Source organism: Mustela nivalis (genome assembly GCF_964662115.1).
Source record: "Mustela nivalis genome assembly, chromosome: 5".
NCBI classification, from domain to species: domain Eukaryota; kingdom Metazoa; phylum Chordata; class Mammalia; order Carnivora; family Mustelidae; genus Mustela; species Mustela nivalis.
The window spans coordinates 102,376,714-102,391,330 of record NC_139024.1 but is presented as its reverse complement, the minus strand read 5'-3'; positions in this window follow the sequence as shown (position 1 = coordinate 102,391,330).

Genomic DNA, 14,617 nt, shown 5'->3' with positions numbered 1-14,617 from the left:
TCTCTCTCTGCCTGCCTTTCCGTCTACTTGTAGTTTCTCTCTGTCAAATAAATAAATAAAATCTTTAAAAAAAAAAAAAACAGGGTGCCTGGGTGGCTCAGTGGGTTAAAGCCTCTGCTTTCGGCTTGGGTCATGATCCCAGGGTTCTGGGATCGAGCCCCACATCGGGCTCTCTGCTCAGCGGGGAGCCTGCTTTCCTTCCTCTCTCTCTGCCTGCCTCTCTGTCTACCTGTGATCTTTGTCTGTCAAATAAATTTTAAAAAAATAAATAAATAAACAAACAAATCACCATTCTAATTCTCTGAGATGAAAGGGAAAATAAAAGAGAGCCAAGTAGCACTATATCCTTTTAAATGAGTAACAAAGATTGTGATATTCTCTATGACTCAAGTGGAAGCTAAAACTGAACAAAACGTAGAGGAGGGGATAAGGAAAATTTGCATGAGATGTTTCATTTTCCTGTTACACAGTCTTAAATGCATCATTTGCTGAATTTATTCTCTCTCTGTGCATTCAGTGCAAAACTAAAACAAACAAACCAAACCAAACCCAAAGACCCTTAAAGAGCTTCATAGTTCTGTTACAGTGAATGAATACCTAGAAACGCAGAGCTGAATTGAAAAACCAGTCATGCACTTATTAGCAGTGTTGTTTCACAACCTTGTCATCAATGTTCGAAAACAGCTTTGCGATGGAAAGCTCAGGGGAAATACAGAAGCTTTACATACAGATGTATTCTTCAGCTTCTGATAAGATTCTACAGTGATAATTCTTGGAGAAAATAAAATGTCATAAAGCAATGGACAAAAATGGCTTATGAGATATAAGGCAAATCCAGTAACAGGAAATAGCCTCACTTTTGGCAGGAAGGTCAGATAAGTGGAAAGATAATTTCCTGCAGGTGACAAGATTTCTATAGAGTCACAAAGCTAATTGCCTACAGTGCCAATTACAGAGAAGAGCCTTACACTGGGGTAGTATCTACTTGTCAGGAACTCAGTGCTGAGAAGAAGGCCAGCTGCTGTGGGTAAATAAGTGATTACCTGACCGTAAATTAGACACCCTTGCGAGAAACACTAACTCTTTGAGGCAACCATGTGTCTGGGAGACCCTCTCCCAAGTAATTTGTGCATCTTCCACAGGGCCTGACAACCAAATGGGCAAACCCTTTCAAAATGAAACCCTCACACCCTGCAGTTCTGTCTGTGTGTTGAAAGGGATGCAAACCAAATGAAGTTCTTAAAATAATTTCCCCATCTTACTCATTTGTCAGAGGAGATATTTGCCATTTTTCTTTGGATTGCCCAATTTCTACAGGGAGCCCTGTCTTTCCAGTTCCAGCCCCGCCCGCCTCTCCATCAGCCTTCTCTCTCCCTCCCTTTGCCAACATTGGGAAAGAAGTTAACAAATGGATCTAATTACCATGGTGGTTTGAGGCTTCTCAATTTTTTTTTCCTTCCAGCTGTAAAGATGTCCTCAGACTGAACTTCACATTCAGAGCTGCTGTCAAACTCTCACTTTAATGGGCACTTAAATTTAATGTCAAGCTGATGCCTGTGGAAGACCTTGATTAAATTTGCAAACAGTAGACTCTAACCAAGCCAGAACTTTAGAGTTGTCTCATTTTGCCTTTCAAGCTTAAATCCCAGAAGTTTTCTTTTCTTTGCAAAGAATTACAGAAGTTTGCTTGCAAAGACGCTGGGTATCAGTAAGACAGCAAAGTGTAACAAACAAAACATTCTGAATGCTTTTAGAGAAAGAAGAAATCCCCCAGCTTATTAAAATTCTATATGAATTAAAGATTTTTTCCCATTGTTTTATTTTGCTCCCTCTCATTCAAAATCTATAACTATTCACTTTTATAACTCTATAATATTATAAGCAGTCCTAAAAAGTTTATTTAAAATCTTCCTAGTGTTCTTTTACGCACATTGCAATTTAGAGTTTTGTACTGTATGGGCACAGTGAGAAACATTATGGGGAAACAACATGAAAGAAATATGATAGAATCTCCACTAACAATGTCATCGTTTCAACCAGCTACAAATTTCCAGCCTGTCTCTTTCTTTGGTTTCTTTTTTTGTCTCTGATAATCATAGAGCCTCTCCTCCCTCCTCCTTGAAGAGGTAATGAAAAAGACTAGAAGTTAAAAGAGCTGGAAGACTTGTATCCTTTTTCATTGGCTACTCTTTTGAAAAGAGGCTGCTGGCTTTGATTTTTCTTTGGGGTTCTTCCTGCATCATCCAATTCAAACAGGTCTGCTTTCAAAGAAAACAAATCAAAATTGTCAAGACCTGTGAAGCATGAAAAATAAATTGCTTTTCCCAACTCCAAAAAGCACCAGAAAGGCATTAATTTCTATCTTCTTATATAAACCTCTAACCCCTCTCTTCTAATCTATAGACTTCACAAAATATTTATATATTCTTCTGTATAATACATAACAGAGAGATCAAACCTTATTACAAAGAAATTGAACTTGTAATACAACTAATATTTAAACTAGTGTTATTCTGGAATTTGACTAGACATATATAAAACATTCAAGTAGGATGACAAATCCTTGGGGCTGCCAATATAAATAAATAGTCAACTAGGACACATCTACTGTGTGTTAATGGCTCTTTTTACCTAGTGGGAGCACAGGCTTCATAAAAGAAGGAGAACATGAGGCAGTAGAAAAAGATAGTCTTGCAAAATGTTACCAGTTAAGGGGCGTCTGGGTGGCTCAGTGGGTTAATCCTCTGCCTTCGGCTCAGGTCATGATCTCGGAGTCCTGGGATAAAGCCCCACATCAGGCTCTCTGCTCGGCAGGGGGCCTGCTTCCTCCTCTCTGCCTCCTCTCTGCCTACTTGTGATCTCTGTCTGTAAAAATAATAATAATAATAATAATAATAAATGTTACCAGTTAAGAAATATCCCGTCATAAGATTTCTCATTGAACTACAGCAATGAGACCGTTTCTAATATTTCTGTTGTATTTTTTCTTTTTCCTTTTTTCTTTCTTCTTTAATACAACAGAGACCTACAATCTATGCTTGGCTTTCTAAAGCTGACTTAATTCTGTGGTTAAAGCAGCTCCATGTAGTACTTATTCTTACCATTAAAAAAAAAAAAAGACTTTTTTTGCAGTTCATGGATAAAGTGGTAGGCAGTCATCAGATTCCTGTTGAGAATTATAGATGGTAAAAGGAATGGCGGATGGTTTCAGAAGGGAGAGATTTATAGAGGTAATTTGTAGTGGAATAATACTATTTTCTGAACTTGGTAATCATAATTCACAAAGACAGGTAAAGATCCAGATAGTATCTCATTTAATGAGATGTTACTAATATTCCAAGAAATCTTTGCTCAGCAGCTTAAAAGAAAAGCTCAATCAGCTGAACATTTTTAGGTTCTGGTGATCAGCTGCTGTTTAAAACCCTTTCATATTGCCATAGCTTCTCACAGAATTTAAAATGTGCTTCTAACAGTGCAGTTTTCTGAATACAATGTCCTCTTTTCAATTTAGTCAGTATCTGGTCTGATTCAATAGGATAAGGGGAAAGTCTCTCTCTTCACCAGGAAGAGAAAACTGAAATAAAATAGTATCTTATATAATCCAAGGTAATAGGTGAGGAATGGTTACATTTCAAACTGGGCTTCCCTTTTAAGAGCCCTAAACCCTCTGGGTAAGTGAGGGGAGACCACAGGGGGACAATAAGTTAGTTATATAAGGGCCTCTACAGGACCCCGCTCCAAGTGCACTGAGTGCACTACCTGCTAGCCAAAGGAAGGCAAAGAGAACAGGGCATTGCTGTAGATGTCTGTGATCAGCCACAATGTTTACTATAGCCCATTGCTGGCACCGAAAGGAGGGGGTTATGAATATTCATTACTGAAGTTAATGAATTTACCAAACCTATTTGGCAATTTGTAACAATCACAGAAGCAGTAAGGTAAGGAAGCTGGAGGGTGGAATTGAGAAATAATTCAGACTTTCCTTAAAACCTTCTTGCTGTAGTATTTGTCTGTTCTTCTGAACCTGTGCCCAGAGTGAGTGGAAAATCATAGAGATAAGGACTACCACCAGTTTTCATAACAAAACATTTCTTTTCAATAATGATATAACTGACTATACAAATTCTGATTCTCTTCATTCCCAATCACAGTTCATTTCAGTGGTTTGCTGTCACTCAGACAGGCAAAGGTTCTCTTTGCTGATGTGGAGTAACCACAAATGGCCAATTCAAGGAAAAAAGAAGGAAGAAAACTAGTTTAAATTGGTGCTGGGCATGTTGGATATTCCAAAATACCTTTAAAAACTGAGATAGTGTCTGATTTGTTAGACTACTATGACACTTTTTTATTTTCTTAACTGAAGTATAGTTGACATAAAATATTATTTTCAGGTGTACAACATAGTGATTCAACAATTCTATACATTACTCAGTGCTGACCACAATAAGTGTGGTTGCCATCTGTCACGATACTAATTTATTACAATATTATTGACTGTATCTCCCATGCTGTACTTTTTATTCCTATGACTTATTTATTTTATAACTGGAAGTTTGTACCTCATAATCCCCTTTACATACTTCACCCCTCCCCCTCCTAGCTCCCCTCCAGGAACCACCAGTTTTTTCTTTATATTTAAGAGTCTATTTTTGGTTTTTGTTCATTTTTGGTTTTTTAGATCACATATAAGTGATCTATGGTATTTGTTTCTGTCTCAATTATCTTACTTAGAATGATATTCTCTAGGACCATCCATGTTGTTGCAAATGACGTTTTTATGGTTAAATAATGTTCCATTGACTAAATATATACGTTACATCCTCTTTATTCAACTATCAGACAGAGGTTGCTTCCGTATCTCGGCCATTGTAAATAATGCTACAATAAACATAAGGGTGCATGAAACCTTTCGAATTTGCACTGGTTTTTTGTTTTCTTGGATAAACACCCAGAAATGAAATTACTGAGTCATAGTATTTCCTTTTGAGGAAACTCCATACTGTTTGCCGTAATGGCTATACCAATTTGCATGCCACCAACAGTGCATAAATGTTCTTTTTTCTCTACATCTTCACCAACATTTTTATTTCTTATCTTTTCTAAATACTAGCTATTTTGACTGGTTTGAGGTAATATCTCATTATGGTTTTGATTTGCATTTCCCTCATGATTACTAATGTTGAGCATCTTTTCATATGTCACTGGTCATCTCTATATCTACTTTGGAAAAATACCAGTTGTGGCCCTCTGCCAATTTTTAAATCAGATATTATCTTTGTGTGTGTGTGTGTTTTGCTATATGAATTTTTTATATAATTTGTATATTAGCCTCTTACTGAACATGTCATCAGTCCACAAATAAGTGAAACCATATGATAATTGACTCTCTCTGCTTGACTTATTTCACTCAGCATAATCTATTCTAGTCCCGTCCATGTTGCTACAAAAGTTGGGTATTCATCCTTTCTGATGGAGGCATAATACTCCATAGTGTATATGGACCACATCTTCCTTATCCATTTGTCTGTTGAAGGGCATCTTGGTTCTTTCCACAGTTTGGTGACCGTGGCCATTGCTGCTATAAACATTGGGGTACAGATGGCCCTTCTTTTCAGTACATCTGTATCTTTGGGGTAAATACCGAATAGTGCAATTTTTTTTTCCCATTCAGTAGGTTACCTTTTGGTTTGTTGATGGTTTCCTTTACCATGAAAAAAAAAAAAAACTTTTTAATTTGATGTAGTCCCAATAGTTTATTTTTGCTTTTGTTTCCCTTGCTTGAAGCGACACATCAAGAAAGATATTGTTGACACCAATGTCCAAGAGATTACAGCACAAGTTTTTGTTTAGAATTTTTATAGTTTTGTATCTCACATTTAGGTCTTTAATCTATTTTGAGTTTATTTTTGTGTAAGGTGTAAAAAATGTGGCCCACTTCCATTCTTTTGCATTTAGTTGTACAATTTTCCCATCATTTACTGAAGACATCATTTACTGAAGACGTTGTCTTTTCACCATTACCTATTCTTGCCTCCTTTGTCATAGATTAACTGACGATATGTGTGGGTTTATTTTTGGGCCTTCTGTTCTATTGATCTATGGGTGTGTTTTTGTGCCAGTACATAATGTTTTGATTACTTGAGCTTTGTAGTATAGTTTGAAATCTGGGATGTGATACCTCCATCTTTGTCTCTCTTTGTCAAGACTGCTTTGGCTATTTGGGGTGTTCTGTAGTTCCATGCAAATTGTAGGATCATTTTCTCTAGTTCTATAGAAAAATATGATTGGTATTTGTACCAAATCTATAGATTGCTTTGGGTACTGTAGACATTTAACAATATTAATTTTTTCCATTCATGAGCATGGTATATCTTTCTATTTATTTATGCCATCTTCAATTTGGTTCATCATTGTCTCATAGTTTTCAGAGTATAGTTTTTTCACCTCTGGGTTAAATTTATACCTAGGTATTTTCTACTCTCTGATGTACTTGAAAATGGGATTATTTTCTTAAGTTTTCTTTCTGCTTCTTCATTATTAGTGTATATAAAGACAACCAATTTCTGTGTATTGATTTTGTGTCCTGCAGCTTTACTGAATTCATTTATTACTTGTAATAGTTTTCATAGAGTCTTTACCATTTTCTATATATAGTATCATGTCATTTACAAATACTGACAGTTTTAATTCTTCCTTCCTAATTTGGATCCTTTTTGGTGTGTGTGTGTGTGTGTGCGCACGCGTGCCTGTGAAATTTCTTTTTCTTTTTTTTTAATTTATTTTTTATTTATTTTCATCATAACAGTATTCATTATTTTTGCACCACACCCAGTGCTCCCTCCATGCAATCCGTGCCCTCTATAATACCCACCACCTGGTAAACCGACCTCCAACCCCCCCGCCCCTTTAAAACCCTCAGATTGTTTTTCAGAGTCCATAGTCTCTTATGGTTCACCTCCCCTTCCAATTTCCCCCAACTCCCTTCTCCTCTCTATCTCCCCATGTCCTCCATGCTATTTGTGATGCTCCACAAATAAGTGAAACCATATGATAATTGACTCTCTCTGCTTGACTTATTTCACTCAGCATAATCTCTTCTAGTCCCGTCCATGTTGCTACAAAAGTTGGGTATTCATACTTTCTGATAGAGGCATCATACTCCATAGTGTATATGGACCACATCTTCTTTATCCATTCATCTGTTGAAGGGCATCTTGGTTCTTTCCACAGTTTGGCGACCGTGGCCATTGCTGCTATAAACATTGGGGTACAGATGGCCCTTCTTTTCAGTACATCTGTATCTTTGGGGTAAATACCCAGTAGTGCAATTTCAGGGTCATAGGGAAGTTCTATTTTTAATTTCTTGAGGAATCTCCACACTGTTCTCCAAAGAGGCTGCACCAACTTGCATTCCCACCGACAGTGGAAGACATTTCTCCACATCCCCTCCAACACATGTTGTTTCCTGTCTTGCTAATTTTGGCCATTCTAACTGGTGTAAGGTGATATCTCAATGTGGTTTTAATTTGAATCTCCCTGATGGCTAGTGATGATGAACATTTTTTCATGTGTCTGATAGCCATTTGTATGTCTGCATTGGAGAAGTGTCTGTTCATATCTTCTGCCCATTTTTTGATATGATTGTCTGTTTTGTGTGTGTTGAGTTTGAGGAGTTCTTTATAGATCCTGGATATCAACCTTTTGTCTATAGTGTCATTTGCAAATATCTTCTCCCATTCCGTGGGTTGCCTCTTTATTTTCTTGACTATGCTTTTATTTCTTTTTCTTGCCTGACTGCTATGGTTATGGCTTCCAATATTATGTTGAATAAAAATGGTGAGAGTGGATATCCATGTCTTTTTCCTAATCTCAGAGTGAAGACTTTAAGATTTTCAACATTGAATATAATGTTCCCTGTGGGTTTTTCATACACGACCTTAATTATGTTGAGGTATGTTCCCTCTAAACCCACTTAGTTGAGAGCTTTAATCATGAATGGATATTGAATTCTGTCAAGTGCTTTCTGCATCTATTAAGATGGTCATGATATTTATCCTTCATTTTGCTAATGTAGTGTATCATGTTGATTGAATTCCAGATACTAAGTCACCCCTGCATTCTTGGGGAAAAAATTCCCATTCGATTGTGGTAAGTGATCCCTAATGTATTATCAAATTTGGTATATTAATATTTTGTTGAAGATTTTTGTATCTATATTCATCAGGGATATTGACCAGTAGTTTTCTTATTTTGTAGTATCTTTATCTGGTTTGGGGATCAGAGTAATGCTGGCCTCATAGGATGAATTTGGAAACTTTCCTTCTTCTATAATTTGGAACAGTTTGAGAAGAATGGATATCAACTCTTCTTTAAATTTTTGGTAGTATTCACTTAGGAAGTCATCCGGTCCTGGACTTTGTTTCTTGGGACTTTCAAAATTACTAATTTAATTTCTTTACTAGTATTTGGTCTGTATGGATTTTCTACTTTTCGGATTCAGTCTCAGATTATGTGTTTCTAGGAATTGATCCATTTCATCTAGGTTGTTCAATTTCTTGGCATATAATTTTTTGTAGTAGTGTTTTGTAATCCTTTGTATTTCTGGGGTGTCTGTTGTATCTTCTCATTCATTTCAGATTTTATTCTTTTGAGTCTTCTTTTTTTCTTCATAAGTCTGGCTAAAGATTTATCAATTTTGTTTTTCTCCTCAGAGAACCACTTCTTAGTTTTATTGATCTTTTCTTTTAGTTTTTTTTTAATCTCTATTTTATTTATTTTTACCCTGACCTTTATTATATCCTTTCTTCTACTAACTTTGGGTTTTGTTTGTTCTTCTTTTTCTAGTTCCTTTGGATGTAAGGTTAGATTGTTTGCTGAGCTTTTTGTTTCTTGAGGTAGGCCTGTACTGTTATAAACATCCTCCTTAGAAATGCTTTTCCTGTGTCCCAAAGATTTTATACCATTGTATTTCTATTTTCATTTGTCTCTAGGTATTTTTTTATTTCCTTTTTTATTTCTTTGTTGACCCATTGGATATTTAGTATCATTAGCATGTTGTTTACACTTCCTCTGTTGTTACTTTTCCAGATTATTTTTCTTGTAATTGATTTCTACTTTCATGTTGTTGGGTTCCAAAAAGATATGATTTTGATCTTGAATTTATTGAGACCAGCTTCATGGCTTACTATGTGATCTGTCCTAAAGAATGTTCTGTGAAATGTTCTGAAAAAAAAAAAAAAGTGTATTCTACTGTTTGGGGATAGAATGTTCTGTATATATCTGTTAAGTCCACTTGGTCGAATGTGTCACTCAGAGGCACTACTTCATATTGATTTTCTATTTTGTCTGATATAAGTATTACTACTCCAACTTTTTTCTCTTTCCACTTGCATGGAGTATCTTTTTCCATCCCCTCACTTGCAGTTTTTATGTGTCTTTAAGTCTGAAGTGAGCCTCTTGTAGGCAATATATAAAGGGGTCTTGTTTTGCATTCAGATAGTTGCCCTATGTGTTTGGGTTGGAACATTTAGATAATTTATATTTAAAATAAATGTTAATAGGTATGTATTGTCATTTGTTCATTGTTTCCTGCTTGTTTTTATAGTCTCTTGTTCCTTTCTACTTTTCTTACTTTTCCCCATTGTGATTGATGACTTTATCAGTGTTGTGCTTGGATCTTTTTCTCTTTATTGTGTATCTACTGTAGGGTTTGATTTGTGGTTTACCATGAGGTTCATGGTTTTGCCATGAGGTTCATAATAGCATTTTAAGTATATAGCAGTCTTTATTAAGTTGATGGTCACTGACGTTTAAACACATTTAAAAAGCACTACATTTTTACTCCCTACCTCTGTGTTTTAATTATACAATATCATATTTACATCTTTCATTTTGTGAATACTTTGACTTTTGTTTCTATATAATTGATTTTAGTACTTTGCCTTTTAACTTCTTATTAGCTTTATAGGTGGCTGATCTACCATCTTTACTGAATGTTTGATTTTTCATAACTTGATAGAGCCTTTTCTTTTTTTTTTTTTTTTAAAGATTTTATTTATTTATTTGACAGAGAGAAATCACAAGTAGATGGAGAGGCAGGCAGAGAGAGAGAGAGGGAAGCAGGCTCCCTGCTGAGCAGAGAGCCCGATGCGGGACTCGATCCCAGGACCCTGAGATCATGACCTGAGCCGAAGGCAGCGGCTTAACCCACTGAGCCACCCAGGCGCCCCGAGCCTTTTCTTGTTGCTTAAAGAAGTCCCTGTAACAGTACTTGTAAGGCTGAGTTAATGGTGACAAACTCCTTTAACTTCTGTCTGGGAGATTCTTTATTTTTCCTTTAATTATAAATGATAACGTTGCTTGGTAGAATATTCTTGGATAGGGTTTTCTCTCCAACCTCTCCCACCCCTGCACCAGCCCTTAGCACTTCGAATATATCATTCCACTCCCTTCTGGCCTGCAAAGTTTCTGCTGACAAGTCAGCTAATAGCTTTATGATTTCCCCTTGTACATAACTAATTGCTTCTCCCTTGCTGCTTTCAAGATTCTCTCTTTAATGTCAACATCTCAATTGTTATGCATCTTAGTGTGGACCTGCTGGGGTTCATGTTGTTAGAGGCTCTTTGTGATTCCTGGACCTGATGTCTGTGTCCTTCTACAGATTAGGGAAGTTTTCGGCTATTATTTCTTCTAGTTTTCTGTTCTTTTCTCTTCTTTTAGGAACTCTTATTATGTAATTCTTAGCATGCTTGATGTTGTCCCAGAGATCCTTTGCTTTAACTTCATTCTTTTTTCTTTCTCTACTTCCTGTTGAGCTTGAGTGCTTTTCAATATCCTGTAATTCAGATCACTGATCTGTTCTAAATCCTCTAATCTGCTGTTGATTTCTTCTAGTACTTTTCATTTCAGTTTTCTATTCTTCTACTCTGATTTCTTTTATATTTTCTATCTCTTTGTTGATGTTCGCACTGAGTTCATTTACTCTTCTCTCAAGTTTGGAGAGCATTTGTATAACAATTCTTTCAAACTGTTTATGTTTTTTTTTTTTAATTTTTATTTATTTATTTGTCAGGGAGAGAGAGCACAAGTAGGGAAGCAGCAGGCAAAGGGAGAAGCAGGCTTCCCACTGAACAAGGAGCCCAATGCAGGAATTGATCCCAGGACCCTGGGATCATGACCTGAGCTGAAGGCAGATGCTTAACCAACTGTGCAACCCAGGCATACCTCAAACTCTTTTCTTGAAATTGAAGAGTAGTTGGCATACAATGTTACATTAGTTTCAGTTGTATAACATAGTGATTCAATATCTCATTATGCTATCCTCACCATAAGCATAGCCATCATCTGTCTCTATACAAAGCTATTACAATACCATTGACTTTATTCCCTATGATATACTTTTTAGCCTCCTGATTTATTCATTCCATACCAGGAAGCCTATTGTCTCCCACTTCCCTTTACTCATTTTACTGACTCCACCAGCACCCTCCTCTCTGGTAACCATCAGTTTGTTCTCTATCTTTATAGATTTGTTTGTTTACTCATTTTATTTTTTTGATTTCACATATGAGTGAAACCATATGGTATTTGTCTTTCTCTGGCTTATTTTACCTAGTGTAATACTCTCTAGGTCCATCCTTCTTGTTGCAGATGGCAAGATCTCATTCTTTTTTAATGGCTGAGAAGTACCCCATTGTGTGTGCAGGTGTGTGTGTGTGTCACTTCTTCTGTATCCCTTCATCTATCAGTGGACATAGGTTGTTTTCATATTCTGGCTATTAAAAATAATGCTACAATAAACATAGGGTTGCATATATATTTTCAAATTAGTGTTTTGTATTCTTTGGGTAAATACATACCAGTGGAATTAGTAGATCATAAAGTATTTCTTTCTTTCTTTTTAGGACACGCCATACTGTTTTCCAAAGTGATTGCACCAATTACATTCCCACCAAGAATACATTACACAAGGGTTCCCTTTTTTCTACATCTTTGCCAATACCTATCTCTTGTATTTTTGATTCTAGCCATTCTGGCAAGTGTAAAGTAATATCTCATTGTGGTTTTGATTTGCATTTCCTTAATGATTACTGATGCTGAACATCTTTTCATGTGTCTGTAGGCTATTAGTATATCTTCTTTGGAAAAATGTTTATTCACTTCCTCTGGTGATTTTTAAATTGGATTATTTGGGGTTTTTTGAGTGTTGAGTTGTATAAGTACTTTATGTATTTTGGATATTAACTCCTTATTCAGTAGTTTCTCTCTTTGTTTTGTTCATGTTTCCTTTTTCTGTGCAAAGCCTTTTATTTTTCTGTAGTCCCAATAGTTTGTTTTTGCTTTTGATTGCTTTGTCTGAAGAGATATATCTAGACAAATGTTGCTAAGGTCATGTCATAAAAATTACTGCCTATATTTTCTTCTGGAACACATATGGTTTGACGTTTCTTATTTATGTCTTTATTCCATCTTAAGCTTCTTTTGTGTGTATGGTATAAGAAAGCAGTCCTGTTTCATTATTTTGTACTTAGTTGGACAGTTTTCCCAGCACCATTTATTAAAGTGACTGTCTTTTCTTCATTGTATATTCTTGCGTTTGTCATAGATTGATTTTATGTTTTTGTGGGTTTATTTCTGAGCTCTTTATTTTATTCCATTGATAAATTTGTCTACTTCTGTGCCAGTACCATACTGTATTGATAATTATAACTTTGTAGTATATCTTGAAAACTGGAATTGTGATATCTCCAGCTTCGTCCTTTTTTCTCAAGATTACTTTGGCTATCTGAAATCTTTTGTGCTATATAAATTTTAGCAGTATTCTAGTTCTGTGAAAAATGATGTTGGTATTTTGATAGGGATTGCACTAATGGTCTAATGAGTCATTTAAAGATTGACTGGGGCCCCTTGGTGGCTCAGTTAATTAAGCATCTCATTCTGGATCTCATCTCAGGTCTTATTCTTGGTGTAAGTTCAAGCCAAGATTGGGCTCCATGCTGGATGCAGAGCCTACTTAAACAAACAAATAAAGACTGTTTGATTATTAATCTTCTGCTATTGTGTTGCTAAAGTCCTCTATTATATTTCTCCCTTATGTCTGATAACATTTGCTTTAAGTATTTAGGTATTCCAATCCTGAGTGCACAGGTATTTATAATTGTTATGTCTTCGTGTTGGATTGATGTCTGTATCATCATGTCATGCCTTTCTTTGTCTCTAGTTATAGTCTTTGTTTTAAAGTCTATTTTGTCTGATATAAATATTGCTACTCCAGCTTTTTTCTTTTTCAATTGTCACCAGTATCTTTTTCCATCCCTTCACCTGCAGTCTTTATGAGTCTTCAAGCCTGAATTGAGTCTCTTATAGGCAGCATAGAGACAGGTCCTGGTTTTTTGGTTGGTTGTTTTTTGTTTTTTAATCCATTCTGTCAAGACTCTACTTTCAGGGATCATTTCTATAGTTTGTTAATCCATTCTGTCACCCTATGTCTAAAAGGAGCATTTAGGCATTTTACATTTAAAGTAGTTATTGGTAGGTATGGCAGGTGTTACTGATCAATATTTTCATTTGGTTGTTTTCTGGTTGCTTTTGTAGTTCTATGTTCCTTTCTTTAGAGTTTCAGTTTGCTGTTAACATGAGGTTCATACATAACATCCTGAGCATAAAGCAGTCTATATTAATTGATGTTCGCTTAAATCTAAATACATTCTATAGAACTTTTTTACTCCCCTCCCATGCTCTTTGCATATGTTGTCATATTTTACATGCTTTTTCCATAATTTTCTTCTTTATGGCCTTTTCTTTTTCACTTAAACTTTTTATAACCTTTCTGTTAAAAATTTATTTATACAGTGATAGAAAATTAGAATATTGTAGTAAATACACTGAAGTCACTGCCCTTTATTGAAATACACACAAATTCACAAAACAAAATTCTCCTAGTATAGTCTGGTGTGATTTTCACCAGGGTGATAGTCATTATTATAATTACATATTTGTACATGTGCATTCTTTCTTATTTTATTTATTTTTAAGATTTTATTTTACTTATTTGAGAGAGAATGAGAGAGAGAGAGAGAACACTAGACAGGGGAGGGTTAGAGGGAGAAGCAGACTCTCCGCTGAGCAGGGATCCTGATGTGGGACTCAATCCCAGGATCCAGGATCATGACCTAAACCAAAGGCAGTCAGTTAACCGACTGAGCCATCCAGGTGCCCTCTTTTTTTCTTTTAAAGAAATGTTAGGCCAGATTAAAATAAACATTGTTTTATGCATTTATATACAGATGGGTATCCTGAAAATTTTGCTAATTTACTTTCTTACTCTGCCATGCGGAAGAATGTCCAACGAAACACTTCATAATTTTATATGTTGGTATTATGATAGACCATATTATTAAATGCTTTTGCCTTAGCTCAAAGCCTCTAGCATGGCCCCCAGTGATTCCCCTCCTGGTATTCAGGCAGTTGGATAATCCCCTCCTCTTGAATGTGTTCTGATCCCAGTGAACCAGTTCTCCAGCTGATACCTTAATTTCAGCCCTGTGAGTTACCCTGAGAAAGATGACCAAAATAAGTACAATCATATTCCACACCCAAAAGAAGCTATGAAATAATA